This window comes from Aythya fuligula, chromosome 6, assembly GCF_009819795.1.
Source record: "Aythya fuligula isolate bAytFul2 chromosome 6, bAytFul2.pri, whole genome shotgun sequence".
Lineage (NCBI taxonomy): Eukaryota > Metazoa > Chordata > Aves > Anseriformes > Anatidae > Aythya > Aythya fuligula.
Window position 1 is genome coordinate 6,538,281 of NC_045564.1, and position 18,499 is coordinate 6,556,779.

General features: G+C 51.2%; 1 protein-coding gene across 23 annotated transcripts in view; it reads left to right on the top strand.

The window, feature by feature from the left end:
• MAP2 (microtubule associated protein 2) overlaps nt 1-18,499 on the top strand; it is a 175,858-nt gene that overhangs the window by 93,038 nt on the left and 64,321 nt on the right. The gene's annotated exons all lie outside the window — the stretch shown is intronic.

An 18,499-nucleotide genomic window follows, 5' to 3' on the forward strand; every position in this document is an offset into this window, starting at 1 on the left:
TGTTTTTTCTGCTCTTTTCTGACCCAAATGAGTTTCCCCTATTCCCACTGAGTAGCCCGTGCCGTGCTTCTGAGGCTGCCCAGATATTTAATGATGAAAAAGGCGAAACGTCAAACAACTTGAAAGGAAAGCAAGCTGATAGTACAGAATGCAGAAGCATTGATAGCGTGAGATCTGGCATCTGTGTGTACGTGCACACACGGACTTGTGTATCTAAGTGCATGCATTGGGTCTGAGGCTGCGTTTGGCCTTTTTTTAGCTCTTATAAATCCATAAAGGTACTCATTGCCTGAACAACCCCTTAGTTTACATCTGCGTGCCGTCTCTCCTGGCCCTGGGGGTTTTAAGGAAAAGGAAACCAGGGATCACATTTGTCCCTCCGGGTTTTGAGGGTGCATGAAGAGCACACAGAAGTGCTGAGCACTCTCCTCTCTCTGAGCTATTTATTCTCTCTGGCAAGCTGTATCAACCCAGACCAGAAAAAAGGCAGATGAGAGCTGTGTGCCAGCCTCTCCTGGCCCCGAGGGATGCTACTGGGCGCAGGGCTGCCGGCCCCTGGCTGCACTAGGACTTGCTGGCTTCATTTTAACCCTAACCCCACAGGAGGTCTGTCTGTCTGTCTGTCTGTCTGTCTGTCTGTTCGGGGCAGCCCAGCAGCTGGGTCAGCAGCGCCAGCCTCCCCGTTGGGCCCGGCTGCCTGCCAGCCCCTGCCAGGGCGGAGGGCAGCACGAGGCCGCTCGCAGCGACCCTGCATGCTTCAGGAATTTTCCCATGGCCCTGCGATACCCTTGCAAGTGTCCAGCGAAGGATGAAATCCGCTCCAAAGACTTAAAGTAACAAGCGATTTTACTGTGTTCACAGTTTCTCTGGCATCCTCCAGGGCTGGGCTCTTGGGTGGGGAGGACAAGGAACAGAAAGGTGCAGTGTGGGCAGGGCACAAGATGCATCCAGGCGGTGTTATTGGCTCTGTCTTCTCTTTTCCCCATGCCACGGGTTTGTGTGGCTCCTGCTCAGCCTCAGGAGGGCTGCAGGGAGGTATCCCTGCCTGGGTGCTGTGGCACAGGGCTGAAGGAGGCTCTCGGCATGCCCGCACCCAACCTGCCTTCATCAGCTGCCCTCTTAAAAATAGTCTCTGCCCCGTAGGCTGCTCTGCAACCCCCCTGCTAGCTGGAAACCTCTCCCTAGCCTCCAGCTAAAATTTGTCAACAGCCACAGCGTTCCTGTACCCAGCTAGCCTGTGCTTTTAGCTGCCTCGTGTTTACCCTTGTCATCAACCTACCTGCTGCTTCCTTCGCAGGCAGCACCGTCATTGATTTTATGATCAACCTGCCTCTTCCTCCTTTCTTCTGATCATCTTAATAGCCATTTTCTGCTCTCCTGCTTGCAAACACCTGTTTTGAACAGCAGCCGTGAAAGCAGAACACCCTGTTACTTGTCCTTACCCCGTCATCAGCATTTGCTGCATCGTGAAAGGCCTCGGGCGTGGTTGGTGAGTGATGGAAAGGAAGGCGAATGTCCCCTGTCACTAGTAAATCACGCTGCTGGTGGTAATAAGCCTACCTGTTGGGCTGAGTCACTGCTAGATGCTTAACACTTGTTTACAGCCAAGCACCGAGAGGGTTGAGGCAGGAATTGGCAGGCGGGGAGTATGTGGCTTGCTGCAGCTTCTTGGTGAGTATTTTGGACGCGGGAGGTGGGTCGGAGAGACCCGGAGGGGAGAGGAGGAGGGAGATGTCACCCTCACTTTCCCCTCTGTGGTGATGAGCGGTGACAGGTTCATTTGCAGGGAGAGGTTGGTGAGGAAGCAAAGCTGGGACCGTGCTGTGTCAGAGTGCTCGGTGCTTCTCTCAGGCTCAGCAGCTGCCCCAGCGCTTGGCCTTTCCCCTCCTGTGCCATAATGCTGCCCTGCCTGCACAGAGAAACCAAAATAAGCAAGGTGAGCTGTTTTTCACTCATGTGAAAGCTTTCAGGAGATGAGAAGCATGTTTTCTTTTGCACTTCTGACAGTAAAATCAACAGAGTGCTTCCTGCAGCTCGAGAACCGGCCCAGTGTGCTCATGTTGAGCTTTCCCAGCTGCAAGTTTTGTCTCCTGAATCCCATCTGGAGAGAGAACTCCACACCAGGGAGCAGGAGCTCAGCTCTCCTAAAGTCAGCTGAAGCTTTGCCATGGGCTTTCTCTTAAAAACATATCATTTTCTAAGGATTAGAGGTTCGCGTCTGTGTGAAGAAGGAGTTGCAGAAACAACGAGTTGCAAAACCAAACCTGTCGAGGTGCACCTGGGGCAGTGAGCTGGTGAAGGAAGCCTCGTGTTGCTGGCCTCCTCGTGTAGCCTGACCTACCAGGTGTCCCCTGTTTGTCTCCCACAGCAGACGCTGCTGCTGCCTAAAGCCAGCTTTATCCCCGGCTCGTGGTGCCAAGTTCTCTTGAACTCTCCTGCGAAGCATCTGGTTCTGGCTGGTGTCAGGACACGGGGCTCTGCTCTCGCACATCAACACCGGGGGCTGGAATCACTGCTGCCTGCAAGGCAAGCATGGAAAAAATGATCCCATCCCGGCTTGCTATCTTTAAATGGCTTTGTAGTGCGAGTCCCCGGCTGCTTAAGCGCTACCAGCCCCTTCGGGTTCAGTGCTAGAGAGCCCGATGCTCAGAATTCAGCCCGAGTCAGGTGTATTTAAGCAGGCATGTTCGTAAACATGCTTTTAAAACAGCCAGGGGGAGGAAGGGGAGTGCTGTGTGCCTTCTGGCAGGAGAGGAGCCTGCGAGAGAGAGGCACAGCTTCGTTTGTGTTGAGCAGCGAGGCTCATGCGAAGAGCAGATGTTTGTTCCTAATGTTCTTCCCAGCGCAGCTGATGAAAGAAAACTCTTCATGATCGTGACCGAAGATATTCTAGTTGTCATCCTTGAGTCATTTTTTCCCTCGTTTCTAATCCCTGTGAGGCTTCGGTCCCTCCCAAAGCAGGAAGTTACCGCTCAGCCCGGGCTCTGGCTAAGACGCGGTGGGCAGCTGGAGCAGCGGCACCAGGAGAGGGACAGGGTGCACGGCACGAGTCGCGTCCTGCTGAGGGCTTCGTGTGTAGAGGGTAATCCTGACAGACAGCTTGTTCTCTTCTTCCTTTTCCTAATCACCCTCAAATTCTTTGTCAGAAGGCTTCAGGGCAGTTTTCTAATAAAATTGTTAGTGTGCCTGTTCTTCAGCCTTTTGCCATGTTTGCATGGGATATCCAGGGCAGGTTTTAAGGTGCTCTGCTCAGCAGCCCTGTAGTTAATTCATAATGTTACCCCTGCCCACACCCGTAAGGTGTCTCTGCAGCATACCCTCAATAAAATCTCCCTGGCACCCTTATTTTAGTTACTTTGTGCAAAAAAAAAAAAACATTTTGCTTATACAATTACCCTTGCGTAATTGTGCCGTGAAGAAATGTAAGAGAAGAATTAGGGTTCTGCTTTAGGGGTGGAATGAAAACAAAATGAGACGCAACAGGATCGAGTCCAGGGCTAATGGCGGGGTGCCTGGGAGCTCGCTACTGTGTGCAACAGCTTTTGCTGTGACTCTCGTTAGCGCTCTGATTCACCGCTGTAGCTGCCATAATATTAGCGGCGAGCTGTCCAAGTCTGGATTAGATCACTGCTGTGTGAGGAGCCGCCTGCTCAAACGGCGCAGTTGTTCCAGACCCCAAAGAGCTTACAGGTCTACAAAGAGATGTGGAGGTGTGAGCAGCAGGCTGGTAAGACTGTGTTTGCCAGTGTGATTACTGGCTTAGAGACCCCATAGCTCACGCTGGGAAATCAATTCTCATGTGATGCAGTTCACCTGGGACGTATCAGCACGAAAGCACGTTCGTTATGCAGCTGACGTGGGACCTAGTTCTCTTTTACTTGTTTTGTTTTGGTTTTGACTTAAAATCGAGTGTATTATGAGTTACAAAATCCACGCTGCTGGCTTCATTTTCAGTCTGTCTCTGCTGCTTCGCATGTTTTCCACTGGGAATATTTTTCTGATACAGCAGCAGAGCAGTTACTAGTGCAGCCCTTGTAGCAAATGGCAGAAATGGGCAAACCAGTTCAGCTCCATTGTAAACTGCTCCAAATGTTGGTCTTAAAATGGAATCAGATGCTACCCTTTTGCTTCCCCCCCCCTAGGATCTGAATGTTTAGGTAACGGGCTTCAGCTAGTAACAAAAGCACCCAATTAAGGCAAGAAAAGCTATTTTTTTTTTTCTGGCCTGAACAAAGTGGGGAAGATGTGGTAAAGCCTCCTTTCTGAAACTGAGCTGTTCCTGTGCCTTTTAGGGCAAAGCTGCTTTGAAATGCCAGAAGTTGGGTCTCCATATTAGTTTGAGTTCAGCTCGTTGCTGGAATTGGCCAATTAAGCAGCTTTGTAAATTGAAGCGATTGGCATAATTTGGCAGTGTGGGCTGGAGCCCAGTGCCAGCTCTCAGGGTTTGACCTCTTGCACTGCGCTGCCTGCGCTCTGCTCTCCAGCCCTGCTGCTCCCTCCCTGGGTATCACCGGTTTCCTCATCCCCTTGGCAGCCCGTGGAAGATTCACACCTTCTCCTGTGATTTAGCCCCACTACACCTGGTTCTTCCCTTCATCCCCAGCTCTCTTCCCCCATGTTTTTTCTGCTTGTTCACCAAAATATCTCCATTTGCTATCCCCATTCACTCCCTGGACCATCGGGGGCCCTGAATTAATTCAGTTCCACGCAGCATTTCCTCGGCAGCTCTCCAGGACCCCTCTGCAGTGCCTTTCCCCTGCAGCTTAGCCAGCACCGGGTTCATCCCCTACCTGTCCCTGCTCAGACAGTGAATTGGGCCAGAAGCAGCAGAGGATGTGGCTGTGCGAGCTCCGCATCTGCTGAGTAGACCAGCAGGACGCTGCCAAACAGAAGGAATAAGGGTTGAGCTCTTCTTCTGTCCCCAGAGGCGTTAATGCCTTCCTTCTCCTCTACCCATCTGGAGGTTTCCTGAGGTGGTAGGTAGGAGCTCGGTGTCTTCTGTCAAACATGATGGAAACGGGCCGGTGTGATTCACAATTCTGCGCCTGGGTAGACACAGCAGAGACAGGCAGCAGCAGCACAGATATCAGGAGAGAATTAGGGAGCAAGTATTTTTGGATTGCTTGCACATTCACACATCTTCAGCTGAGCTAAGCAGCGCCATGGAGCAGGGGGCTGGCAGTGCTGCTTCCGTGGCAGGGAGAGATTTTAAGGACCTGTTATGTCGCTGTGGGGAGAGGCTGCTATCAGGGACTTGGTGCATACCTTGTGATTTATGTTTGCTTAAGTGGGTTCTGGCACTACAATGTGCCACCTTTTTAATTGCTACCCAAGGCAGTTCTTTGTAAAAAGTATTTTTAGTAACGAGCAGCCATCAGAAGGAGAAATGCAGAAAGCTTTATATAGCTCCCTGGAGGAAAGAGGGGGAAAGTGTTAGGGAGAGTCTGTGAAGGAATTAAGTCACTTAGAGACAATCCACTTGGCCGGGCCGGCAGCCCTACAGAGCTGAAGGAAGACATTGCATTTTCAGCTGTTGTTGTTTTTGTTGATTTTTTTTATGCCAACATCAATAACGAGGGCTCCTTAATGTGGTGTGCGGGCTGCAACCTTCATCAGAGACTTCAAAGATGTGTTTTTAAACAGGTTATTCTTGCCAGTGCTGGCTGATTATCGAGGCTTTTAAGGCCTCAGGATCCCTTCCAGCAGCGCCAGGGGCCTGAGCAGAGTTTTTGGGCTCCCAGGGGCCGGAGCTGTTGGGCAGCCCAGGAGGCTGGTGGCATCTCGGCCCCCTCTGCTGCCCCAGCGTGCCCAGGCAGCAGCAGCTGAAGCTCAGATCTCCGAGGCAAGTGTTGCAATCCTCTCCTTTGGGGTTACTGCTGAAAAAGTTAGTCGTGCTGCCTCCAGGCAGATGCTGCGTCTGGGCAGCGTCCTTCCTCGAGCAAAACTTCCTGAAATCTGGATGTGAAGGCATCGGTTGGGAGCCAGAGCATCCTCACACAGATAACAAGAGACAGCCCTTGCCCCGAAGGGTTTGCAGCGCAAACAGGCAAGTAATGGACAGCGTGAACATCATAGTCCCTCTTTTACAGCTGGGAGAGCTGAGGCGAGGCACAGGCTTATTTTTCCATAAGTTCAAGGTTGTGGAGCAGGTCAACAGCAGATCCCTGGACTCAACTTTGATCTTGCAGCTCAGTGCCCTTGGAAAGATCGTCATGGTTATAGAAATCCATACATGTTATGCCATAGCAGTAGGAGAAAGAAAAACTCTATTTGAGATGATCTGATAGGCATTTAAATCAGTGCATGGATTTCGTCCTCCTTTGGTCAATTTTCAACGAACTGCGTGCAGCTAATACCCGCTGGAAGAGGACAAATTGCCAGCAAATAATTACGTTAATCCAGAGAAGAGGTGAGACAATCACAATCTCAGCAGCCCGTAGATAATAAAAGGGAAATCTCCTCATTCAGAGTACTTTATAATTGCGAACGATATTAATCTCCTGGAAAATACATGTCTATGAAAAGGAAGCCAAGCTTTTGCTTGAACACAAAGCAGAGCGGTTATGTTTTCATCACAGGGAGGTCTGGCTAATTGTGCCCTTCTTTTTCCTCTTTTTGTAACCCTGTGGGGGCGTGGTCCCAGGTTTGCTGCTGTTAGCTGCTGGATCGGGCTGATTCGGGTGAAGTCGTGCAGAGGATGCCCAGAGCTGTGCCGGGGACAGTGTCCTCAAGAGGGTGATGGATCTTTCCTGGGAAGGTTCATTCTGTTCCCAGCTCAGAAGGGATGCGCTCTGGCCCTTCTCTTAATTAGAATAACGTCAGTTTCTGTCCCAAGGACGGATAAATGAGTGTCTGCTTCAAGAGCTGCATGAGGTGACTCCTTGAGTACAGGGCTAGTCAGTTATTCTAACCTGAGGTGTGAAACTCTTCCCCCTTCTCGTGCCATCAGCATCCGCATCAGCTCCTGCATTTAAAACATACCCTGCTGAACAAGCTAATTTATGCAGCTTATTACTGGCTCTTGATTAAGCCACAGTGCTAATTAGCTGCTCTGAAGTGGCTGCAGGCTCGGGGTGCCTCCTAGTCAGCCTGCAGTAATGGAGTGCCCGTAGCTGTTAATCCAAAGGCCGCGGGGCTGTGAATTTCAACACAACAAGCAAGCAGGCACAGTGGTACCATGTGAATGCCCAGAGATGTATATACACGTAAAAATCAGCCTAATTTTATACAACTAGCAAATGGACCAAATGGAGAAGAATCCAGAGTGCTACGTAGCTTTGATTTGCCTCAGATCTCGCCAGAAATAAACTTCTGTCACAAGCGGCCGTCAGGGTTGCCTCCGCCTCGCACAAACACGTAAATCTCTGGTTTTCCAATTTGTAGCACGAACAGAGCACGTAGATGTGCTTTATGTTCCGTGAATGGAATATTGGGTAATAGTAGTGGGTGACAACCATGCTGTCAGCTACGTTTTTTCCAGAATAAAGCATTCAGCAAAATATATCTGGCTGGGCATCTCTGCTGCCTCTTACTGCAGGAGGTTGTGGAGCTCACGAAAATGCTGCAATGCAGCAAGTGTACTACCACTGATTAAAAGTAGATTGTTGTTGTTGTTGTTGTTGTTTTTCCCCCCTTTCTGCAAGCTTGTGGGTGGCATTTTAATCAAGTTCTCATGGTAACAAACATAATTTAAAAGCACTGAAGCCTGCTAAATTAGTCTTTTTCTGTATGTGCTCGAGGTGGGTGTTAACTCATTACAACTGCAACGATGCTGCTTGTTTCAGTACTGCTGGTGCAGAGATGACAAGGGAAGGGACGTGGAAGGAAGTGTTGCTGAGTGCAGAAAATCGTGCTCTGCTTTTTACCGGGTTCTGTTGTCGTCTTTTCTGTAAAGAGGGCGCAATTAAAGCGATGTGTAAGGTGCTCCTTCTGGGGCTTTCTGGTTCCTTTAGCTGTATTCCGGCATCATGCTTACGCTGTGTCTGCGATCAGGAGGCAGCTTGGCTGACAGGTGCTTTGATTCACTGCCGAGAGCACGACCCTCCATCAAAACACCCCCAAAAAAAAAAAAAGACCGCGTACGGGGCTGTCGTTTGTCGTGGTGCATGCGAATAGCTGCAGAGAGGAGCAGCAGGAAGGGGTTAAAGGGAAATCGGGGAGGGTCTGAATCGAGTGGTAATGAATTGAGCTTGAAAGCACCACACGGCTTCAACCTGCGAGCTCCTGGGAATGAGGCGCTCGTGTCTGGCCTCTAGGTGTTCTGCTTGGCTGTCCGATGTGAACGCTTCCATTGCATTTCGTGCTGTGTGTGCTACAGCTAAGGGAGTTACACTGGGATGTGTTTAGGGTGGCAGATAGGCAGGGCACGCGGGAAGGCAGGGCAGTAACTCTGCAGGGTGTCAGAAGGCGTAAGAGGCAACTTGCTCTTTGCTCAGCAAGAGGTTGGTTTCCACTCAGAAACTGTTTTGGCTATTTCCTGCTCTTAAATACTCGTGGAAATGAACTTTTGTTTTTTAAACTACAGCCTGCCTGCAGGAGGCTACTGCTATTTCCCCGTGGCCTTGCCTAGCTCACCTGCAGAATTACAGCCTCGTCTGGGGAGCTGCCTTTGGGGGAAGGTTGAGGCTCGCTGGTGACCTCCCATCCCTGCCTTTGTCAGTAAGGCCAAGCCCACAGCTCCAAAGAAGCACTGAAAATAAAATCTAGAGAGGTAAGGTTGGCTGTAAGACAGAATGCTGCAGCTAGGCTTTGGGAAAGGACAAAACCATCCTGGCTACATGGAAGAAAGGACTTGGAGTCTCCCTGGGCTTCCCCAGTTCTTTATCTGCTGTGCACTGGGGCTGCTCTACATCCTCCTCCAGAACACATCGGCTGCTTAGACCTTTTGCTGCAAAGGGGCTGGTCTTTTCTTTGTGGTGTATAAGGGTTCAGGTTTACCCTTTCCTGTCTAACGTGGCCATGCATAAACACTCCCCAGTGGTTTGCAGAAACGGGACAGCCGGGGGACCCTCCCGTGTTCTCTAGTGCAGCTGCATCGCTTTGCTGCCGCCCTTCCTTTCTGCCATCTCCTAACTGCCTTTGTCAGCAGCTGCTGCAATGGAGAGACGGATGTCAGGAATCGAGTCAGAAGGAATTTTTAATCTGGCTTTTTCAGACCTGGAGCAAAAAGTGACTTAATGCTGTGCCATCAGGATATTTCCCCGGCCGTTTTCTATACCACTGACTGAGAGCTGCTCTGGGAATTTCAGCAGAAGACTGAATGCTGCACAGATCCACCACGAGACTAGCTCCTCCTGCATCCTCCTGCTCCTCTCTCGCAGCAGCAGCTTGTTCTGGCCTGTTCGGGGAGCACTGGGCAGCGTTCCTCAATCTCCTGACAGACTTTGGAAATCATTCACGTTAAAGCCTCCTGGGATTCTGAACAGGTAAAGCAGCAGAGAGAGGTCAAGAGATGTACTGATGGGAAGAAGCCTTCCCTTTAAAGACACCTTGTCTCAGCAGTGGTTTCTTGCTGTGCAGAGAGGCAGAAAGCCCCCCTCCTTTCAGAAGCTGCAGGTGGCTGTGAGCAGCGCTCCTTGGGAGCTGCAGAGCACAGGGAAGCTCGGTGCCTTCTTCAAAGCAGCACGTCCTTTGAGTGGTCGGTGTTTGAAATGCCAACCGCACCTTTCAAATGATAATTTTTTTGCACTTGATCGTGGGCTTTATGTCAAAGATAATGATCTGGGTATTGTAGTCTTCATTGGCCTGATGTTAACAATTCCCAGTTCACCAAGGAAAGCCCCTCTAAAATGTTCCGAAATGCAAAAGACAACCGAAACGTAACGAGGATTGCAGTGTTGGAGTGTCCTCTCCTATCAAACCCTTCCGTGTCGAATGAAGTGCCTCTTTGAAGGACAAGTAAATATTTGCTTCAGGAAGAATCTCCTGACTGCTGTAGTGTTCCCAGAGAGCCCTGACACAGCACCAGCATAAATCCTGCCTGGAAATCTCTGCTGGCTGACGGGCCCGCAGCAGGGTTTGATCTTAGCAGCGCTTTGGGAAAAGGAGCTTTGGGGTTTTATTCTTCTAGGTTGTGCTGCAGCCTCGCTCCTGCAAACGCTTTCAGATTGCAAACAGCTACAAGGGCAGCAGCAGAGGCCTCCTTTACATAATATATAGGTACCATCTTCAGCATTCTTTAGGGATGTGTCTTCACAGCTCTGTACAGATGCGTAGTGTTTGGCACGGGGTGCGTCTCAGTGCAGAGGGTGATGTCTGTTTCTCGCTTCAGAGCAGCTTTGGGTGTCTGCACCCAGCAGCAAGGCGCCCCTCTGTCCTTCATGCTGTCCGTCCCTCTGCGTGGCACTGCTCCCCGGGCTGCGAGGAGCCTCGGGAGGGTTTTTAGGCAGATTGTAGAGAAGAAACCGGGCAAGAAGTTCAGGAAGGAAAACTGGAAGATAACAGAGGAATGGGAATGAGGAAAATGCTGCTTGGGATGAGAGCTGCAGGAGAGGACTTGATGCCTGCTCCCGGTTTGAGGAGGATAGCGCATTTAAGTGTGCAACAGTGAAATGTTTAATCTGGACAGCAAACGTGGACAGGCCCTGGGTGCGGGACTGGAGCCCCCGGGGGCTGATGCCCAGGCTGGGATGATGTAGGCAGAGGGAGCGGCAAGGATAAAACCTGCTTACTGAGTGGGGCACAAACCTGGAGCATATGCACAAGGGGACCCAGTTAGGACTGTGCCATCATCTCTGATTTCTTCCGCAGCCAAACTCGAGGTGTAACCTTGCAACCCCAGCCTCCTTGCAGATGGCTTTGTGTGCGTGATGTATGTTGAGGCACCTCTTGACAAAATCTGCTTTGTGACAGAGGGTTTTTTTTTAGCCTTTTTGGGCTGTCTTTAATGTTCTTCGTCAACAGAAGCAGAACAAAACTTTCCATCCCTAAACAAACGAAGTTCAGCACTGTCCAGATGTGTAAGTAAGCGGCTGCCATGGCTGGCTTTCATTGCTGCTGGATAGACGGTGATTTATTCTGTAAGTTCTGCGCCCTGAGCCTTCAGAAATTTTCTTCTTTTCGTCCTGAAGTCTAGCAGTAATAATTAGCAAGCCATAAAAATCGACCTGATTTGTGGGAACCACTGAAGGATGCAAAGAGACGTTTTCTGTTCAAGGAGATGGGAACAAAAGCGCGTGGTTACTGACCCAGTCCTGTCAGACCTAAATTTTGAGGGAATCCCAGGCGCTGAGCGTCCTGCGCAGTGAATGCTGCCTATTCATGCAGCCCTTGGAGCAGCGAATGAATCATCCTCCCGAGCAGACACAGCCCCTCTGGGTCGGAGCTGAGGTCAGTGGCAGGGCATGTGTTTCAGACTGCTTGCCCTAAATGAAAAAGCAAACATCCGAGGCGCTGCTTACGCTGCTGCAGCTTTGAGCATCTCGCCTATAAAACATTTACGTGTGGCATCTCGTGGGACCTCTTCGACGGGGCAGCTCTGGGTACGTAACCAGGTCCTTCTGGCAGGGCCATCTGTCCTCCTGTCTCCTCACATGCCTGTTCTCTTCACAGACACCCCTGCCCCAGCCTGTTCCCTCAGCTGCTCCTCCCGTTCAGCCCCAGCCCAACCACCAGCTCCGGGTCAGTGTCTTGGCCGCAGAGTGGAGCAGGAGGAGGTGGGGCTGATTCTGCAGGACGGGTTGCAGAGGAGCACCCCCTCTCAGCCAGCCCCAGGCAGGTGGCACGGTGTCACCCACGGAGCTTGTTCAGCTGCATCAGCAGAGGGATGGCCGTGCATCCGAGCTGTAGCACCCTGTTTCAGTCAGAAACTTAGGAGAGCAGCAAAGCTGTCCATTGCTAGCGATAGGTGGTTTTTTATTTGCAGTGTGACACGCTCTGTGCTGGGCATTTTCCTGTGCAGGTTACTAAGCGTTGCGGTGCTCAGCAAGGAGCTGTGATATTCCAGCCCTCTTGGCGATATTCCACCCCTTCTTTAAAAGGCAGTGGCAAGAAACCATGCAGTTAATTAATATTCATATTAGATTAGCAAGTAAAGGCCCCGAGCCACATATGATCTACATTTTATTTGTGTGGTTAAAAACAGTCCTCTGCCAGAAAAGGCTCTTGTATAGAGAAACCGTGAGCAGATTAATGGACGGCAAACTCAGCAGGTGCCTTTTGAACCTCTGTGAACTCTTCTCGTAGGAGCTTTCTGCAGCAGCTCATCCCAGAGTAATTCCCTGCAGTGGGCAGAATCCCCTCTGGCTGCTGCACTCTTACTCTACATGGAGAGAGGGGCCGTTGGTTTCCTCTTCTTGCCTTCTCTGTGCTGCATGTGGTTTTTAGACCCCTGTCCCATTCCCCTTCCCTAGGAGGAAGAGCCTCAGCCTGTTTAGCCATTCCTTGCACAGAAGCTTCTCTGGATCTTTAATCACCCTGCTTGCACTCTCTGCACCTTTCCAGGCTGCCTGTATTTCAGTTGTGATTAATACTTAATGCCTTCAGACATGCTAAACCAACAGCAGTATTGGTGCTGCTGAAAGACTGCAAAAGACAAAATCCGGAGGAAATCAGGAGTGGCCTAAATCCTCACGTGTTAGATCCTGGTATGTCTCAAAACATCCTTTGGCTGTCTCTTTACATTAAAACGCCACTCATTCAGCCCCACGCAGAGCCTTGTTTCCTGACTTCTTCCTCAGCTACTGAACGTGTTCACCACTCAGTCTTAGCGTTCCTGGCACGCGCTTTCTGCACCCAACGCAACTTCCTTGCACTTCCCTGGCCCTGGGCTTGCTTCTTGCCTCCCACAAAACTCATTCATTCCTCGTGTTATCCCAGGAGAACACCACTGACTTCACACACGTACGTCAGCCCCTCGGCACGGGGTGGGAGCAGCGTGGCAGCAGAACAAGGTTAAACCCAACCTGTAGCAAGAAGAAGGTAATTGCACGCACCCGGGGGAGCCCGGGGAGGAAACGAGGCTCTGAAATAGGCCTTTGCTGTGACAGCAAGTCCTGCAATTAAGATTTCAGAAAAGCTGAATGACTCAGTGAGTTGGTTCCTCCTTACACATTAATACCTTAATTTTCTAACTCAGAAAAAAAAAAAAAAGGGAGTTTAAAATTAAAAAGAAACCTTGTAGTTAAAATACAAGCCAGGGCACGGAAACTCCTGGTTCTGTTTCAGTGCACACCCCAAGATCTTAACTGAAGACCTTTCAAGGGGAAAAAATACCTCTGAAAGTGAGGGCTGCAAAATCACCACTGCGATTTTGGGTTCCTGCATTACCTGCTGCGTCCTCCCTGCCCTGCGCCCCCTGGGCCCATGCCGGCTGGGGAGTGGCTGCTCCATTTCTTTCCTCTTGTTAGCAGTAGGGTTGGTTGAGTAAAGATTTGGCAGGGAAAAGCTATCATGTGGTAAGATTGCATCCCAAATATTGTGATTTCGCTGTCTGAAGTGTTTAAAAGCACAAAAGCTTTCTGGGTGTTCTCATTTCCAGGTAGGGAGAGAGTGTTGTATTTGCCAGGGTATAGAGCCGTGGGTCAGAAGAGTGGGTGGCTGGATGGCATATTTGTGAGTCCTACAAGCATGAGGGGATATTTAAGTCAATAGAATTCTTTTGTTTGTCACGTTGTTAGTTAGCAAATAGGGTGAAGAGATGAAATAATCCTACCACTTGGGTAGGACCCAGGTTTTGCAGCACAGCAGGCGCTGCTCAGACGTTCCCTAGGAAAGACAACTCGGGTGCGAGCTGCCCCGTGCCAAGCTTGCTGCAAACGTAAAAGCGGGCAGGTTTTGCAAATAACCTCTTTTCCCATCAGCTTTGCAAGCCTTTGTCCCTTCCTTTCTATGTATTTATTTGCAGTTAGATGTTTTGTGCTGCGGTTAAAAGCATCGGTTTCTGTTGGCTGTAATGGGTCCTGGGCCTCTGCCTCCAAGGTTTGCTAACCGCGACAAGGAGAATCAGAGATGCTTAAGTGAGTCTGGACGGAGGGACCTCCGAACAAGCTTTCTTCTGTCTGATGCTCTTTTTCAGCATGAATAAACAATGCTTCTGCTCGACAGTAAGATGTTTCTGCTTCCGCTGTGAGCCTGGCATGATTGCCTGGTGTGTCTGAGTATTGTGAAGTGAAGCTAAAAGCACTCTTAGCAAAAGAGTAATCTGCCCCTGACCTGGGGAGAAAACCTTCTTCACGTGAGCCAAGACTTGCCCGTACAAACTGGAGCAGCACACGGCCTTGAGGATCCTTTCCTGTTACCATTTCAGTGCTTCGTTTTCATGTCAGCATCCTTGTGTTGCTTGCTCAGTTGCAGAATAATCACAGCGATCCTTAACCTCAGTGCATGGGAGGGCAGAAATAAGCTGAGACTGTGGCTGCAGCAGGAGATCTGCCTCTGGAGGCACCGAACAGCCCCTCTTTGGGGCTCCGTGGCCCTGGAGAGGTTACAAAAGCAGCCTTCCAGAGTCTTGTCCACGGACTGGTTCTCCTGCATGTATTTACGGAGAAGAGCCTGCCTGAAATTAGCCCAGGACATCCATCTTACCATTTCTAGGAGCTGACGTGACGATGCTCCAAAGATAGCATCTGGGTAGTTCAAAGACTGTGCTGCAGCAGGGACAGAATTAGTCCTGAAAGTTAGACAGGACCTTTGAAAAACCAAAAATGCAGGCACATTTAGAGAGGCAGCTTTTTTATTATTTATTTATTTTTATTAGAAGTTCATGGAGTACAGTTAAGATCATGGGAAAACGTCACGTTTAATGAGGTCTTGGCACAACTGAAAGAAATAAGGGATATGGAGAAGGACAAGACTCCCCAGTGTAGATGATGTGCTTGTTCTGGGTGAGATTCTGCTTACGTGAGCTTTGCTTAGCAGTCACCTGTGTGGCACCTCCCTACTCAGCACTCCAGCACGCAGAGTGGCCCCGCTGATGTGGGTGAGAGCACCGACCTGTCCTGCACGCCCAGGATGCAAGTCACATAGCAGCAGAGTTAATTATAACCCTCGCTACCTAATTGGAGCTGTCATCCATCACGGAGCCTCTCGAGAGGAGAGATGCGGCATCAAATCAATGCATCTTAGCAAGGTCACTGTGGGGAAAAAAGAAACCTTGCGGAATTGGCCCCTCGCCTTGTTGTGGGCTTTGACATGGAGGTGCCATGGCATGAGCTGCGAGCAGAGCAGGCACGCGGCTCCAAAGCCTGTTTGCAGCAGCCATGGCAAGTACATGGGTTGCTTGGTGCTACCTTTTATCCCCAGGCTCGTTCCCAGGCTACCGTGACTGTACAAAGCTGTGTGCTCCTGGCTGCTGACGAACTGCTCCCTTGGTGCTGTTCTGGACATGGGTTGGCTCCTGCAGCTCCTCCTGCAGCTCAGTGGTGGTGTCAGGCCTCCTGAGCTTTCTTCTTGCCAAGGCTTGGAGTGACCGCTGTGGGAAGGGGGAAGGAAGAAATGCACAGACCTCGTTTTCTGTTGGAGATGCTTCCTGAGTGCTTGCTGGGTCTCCTTTGCCCTTTGTCGTGGTTTAAAATCATCTTAAGCTAAAGGTTTCATCCGGTCTTTTTTGAAACCTTGCGTGCAATAAGTGAGGCAGATTGGTTCCAGTTCAGTGGAGAGAAGCAGACCGTAAGAATGCCAACAAGGACGGCGTTGTGGAGACGAGTGTTCATTGTACTAACTCCTTAATATACAGTTGCAAATCTCCATTTGTTTGGAGGAACCAAAGCACGCCACGTGGAAAGTTTGGATTTCAAGAGCTTTCAGCAGCAAGGAGGCCAGGAGAGGAAAGCAGCTCAGAGGGTGCCACGAGATGTTTATGGGGAAAGGCCACTTGAGCGCTGCCTCCCGAGCATCCCGGTGAGCGGCTCCCAGCGGAGCACCTGCAGGCACTAGCTAAGGCCTGGGGACCCTCAACAAGCCTGCCAAAGGCAATTCCTTCCCAAAAACACGAGGAGAGGCTCCCGGTGCCTGCTTGGTAGAAAGAACAGGTGGGGAGTTGGGCTCAGAGATGCTCCATGGGAGCAATCCTGGCCTTGCTGAGAGCTGGCTTCGGGGGCAAGCACCAGGCTCCTGCGGAAAGCTGCCAGGCCTCCGGCCTCACCTGTCAGCCCCTTGGGAGGGCGAGGAGGAGGAGGAGGAAGAGGAGGATGTCAGCAGGATGGAGCAAGGCCTGCCCTCTGCTACTGAGCAGGAGAGGGCAAAGTGCTCGTGGTGCCTAAAAGCCGCAGGGCTGGGCGTGATTCAATCCAGCGTCAGCGCCGTTACTGGCTGCTCTGGCTTCTTTGATGTTTTTGCCATCCTTAGCAGGGACCAAATTTATAGGTAATAAGTTTTTTGCCTTCTTTCTCATTGCAGATATCCGTTAGAGTTGTCATGGCACTGTTGTCATGGTTACCAGCTCCTCCACCAGCTAAAGCACCTCTCCTCTCTCCTGCAGGAAGCAATCATGGCTAGTGATAGCTGCATGCCTGGGAGCGTGTTTGATGAATGGGAAACGGTGTAAAAACGCAGCATCCTGGATGGAAACTGTCAAAAAGGGGTGGTGGTGGCGCAGGAGCGGGTGGGTGGGGATTCACGGAGCTTTTGGGCTAGAGCTGAGCCCCGTGGTGGATGCTTTTTTTTCTAGGCAGAAGCTGCTGGTGCCATATTGCACAATCGCAGAGGTGCCTGGGTTTGCATTTCGGGAGCCTGAGCGGGTTTGTGCAGGCCCTGGGCGCAGGGGCAGGGGCAGCCACGTGCCTGGAGGGCAGCAGCCGATGGCAGCCTGGCTTGGTCATGCTCTAAGCTCCTTTCCAGCAGCCGCGGGGAATTAATACCCTCCCCAGCAAGGAAGAGCTGTGTCGGGCAGGAGTGGCAGCTGAAAGGATCCTCCTCATCCCCTCACCTGCTCCTGCGTCCCCGCAGCGGGGAGGACCCAGCTGCTGCCAAAGGAGCTGCAGTCCTGGCCGTGCTGCGCTGCAGGGAGGAGCCAGAGCATCCTGTTCGGAGGTACTCACCAGGCAAAAACCTTTGCTTAAAAAATGTCTTCCTACAGCATTCACCAAGTTACAGACCGGTGCTGCCTCTCGGCCCACCTCTGCATCACCGGGGCCGTGCAGGGCTTGGTGTGGAGCAGGGGGGGTTGTCAGGAGCCGTGTTTCTGCAGGGGGAATCGTTCCCCCACTTCGTGTGCTCCAGCGAGCGTTGTGCCTGCAGACCAGGACGTACCAGTAACCTGGCACTGCTGGTGATGGGCTGCCTGCCTGCTAAACCATCTCAGCAGCGTTGGGGGTTGTGCTTCCCATGCCTGAAGGTTGCTGCTTTTCTAAAGCCACATTCGTTTTTTTTTCTGCTAATATCGGGGCCCTTTCTGGACTCGGATGGCACTTGGGGCTTCCATGGGTCTGTTTGTCCCCACCCTGTCAGCAGTGTTGGCTTCCCTTTTGATCCGAAGGGAAGTTATGAAATCAGGTGGCACTCAGTTCCTGGATTTAAGGGAACTTCTCCACTGACGAAACGTTTCAGCAGTGGTTGCTCTGCAGACTTGAATTTTGTGTGCCGGGAGGACTTTCCAGAGACTTAACTGAGTTGTTTTTTTTTAGGCTTGTCTGGATGGAGCTTAGTTATGCCTGGCCTGATGCACGTTAAAGTATTTTGCTGAGTTGGGTGGGTTTGGGGTTAAGCCCTGTGGCAATTCCCACCCGTGGCGAAGCGAGGGGAGGCTCCTGCGCTGAGTGTGGCCTCCTGCCCCCAGCTCCCTGCCGACCATGGGAACAGAGGGGGATAAATCCCAATCCCCGCACGCCGGGGGAGGGCACAGGGCAAGGAGGAGCGGGGAAGCTTGGGCAGCTCCTCCGGCTCCCTGCTGGCCCTCTGCAGTGCCCGTGCTGGCAGTCAGCTCGGCTGCTGTGCAGGCTGGAGCCAGCCTTTGTTTCCAGCGCTGGCAGGGCTGCAGCTTGCAGTGCCTTTTCTTGCTCTTCCCACAGCCAGCTGCCTTTGTTCTGCCCGGGGTCCAGGCATCGGCCACTCTTTTTCATCAGTATTGTAGCTCAAGGTACGACCAGAAGAGCGAGGGAAGGAATTTTCTACAAAAAATTAGGCTGTCGGCTAATGGTCTGCGGTGTAGGGTTGGCAAAGCTTTTACAAGCCCTAGAAGCTAATATAGATGGAGCAGATGAACACTGCCTGTATTTGTAACAGATGCAGGTGGTGTTTAAGAGGATTGTCTTGCTCGCATTGTCTAGAAAGAGAGATCTAGCTGCAAGCTAATAACTCAAGGAACAGGCAAGGAAGAAATAAATCGTATTTGTTATAAATTAACAGAGAAACCTATTTGTCCTTTGCTGGGCTTGAGAGGTAGAGTGGCTCCAATTGAGAGAGAGGTTTAATTTGTCCTGATAATACATTATATTACTGGAATTATGGTACGAACATGTCTCGGATCAACTGGTGAGCCTCGTGGGCAGTGGCTGAACGTGTGAGCACGAGGGAGGCGAAGGCAGCTCCTGCCAGACGCCGCGAGGCTTCCTCCCCGTTCGTG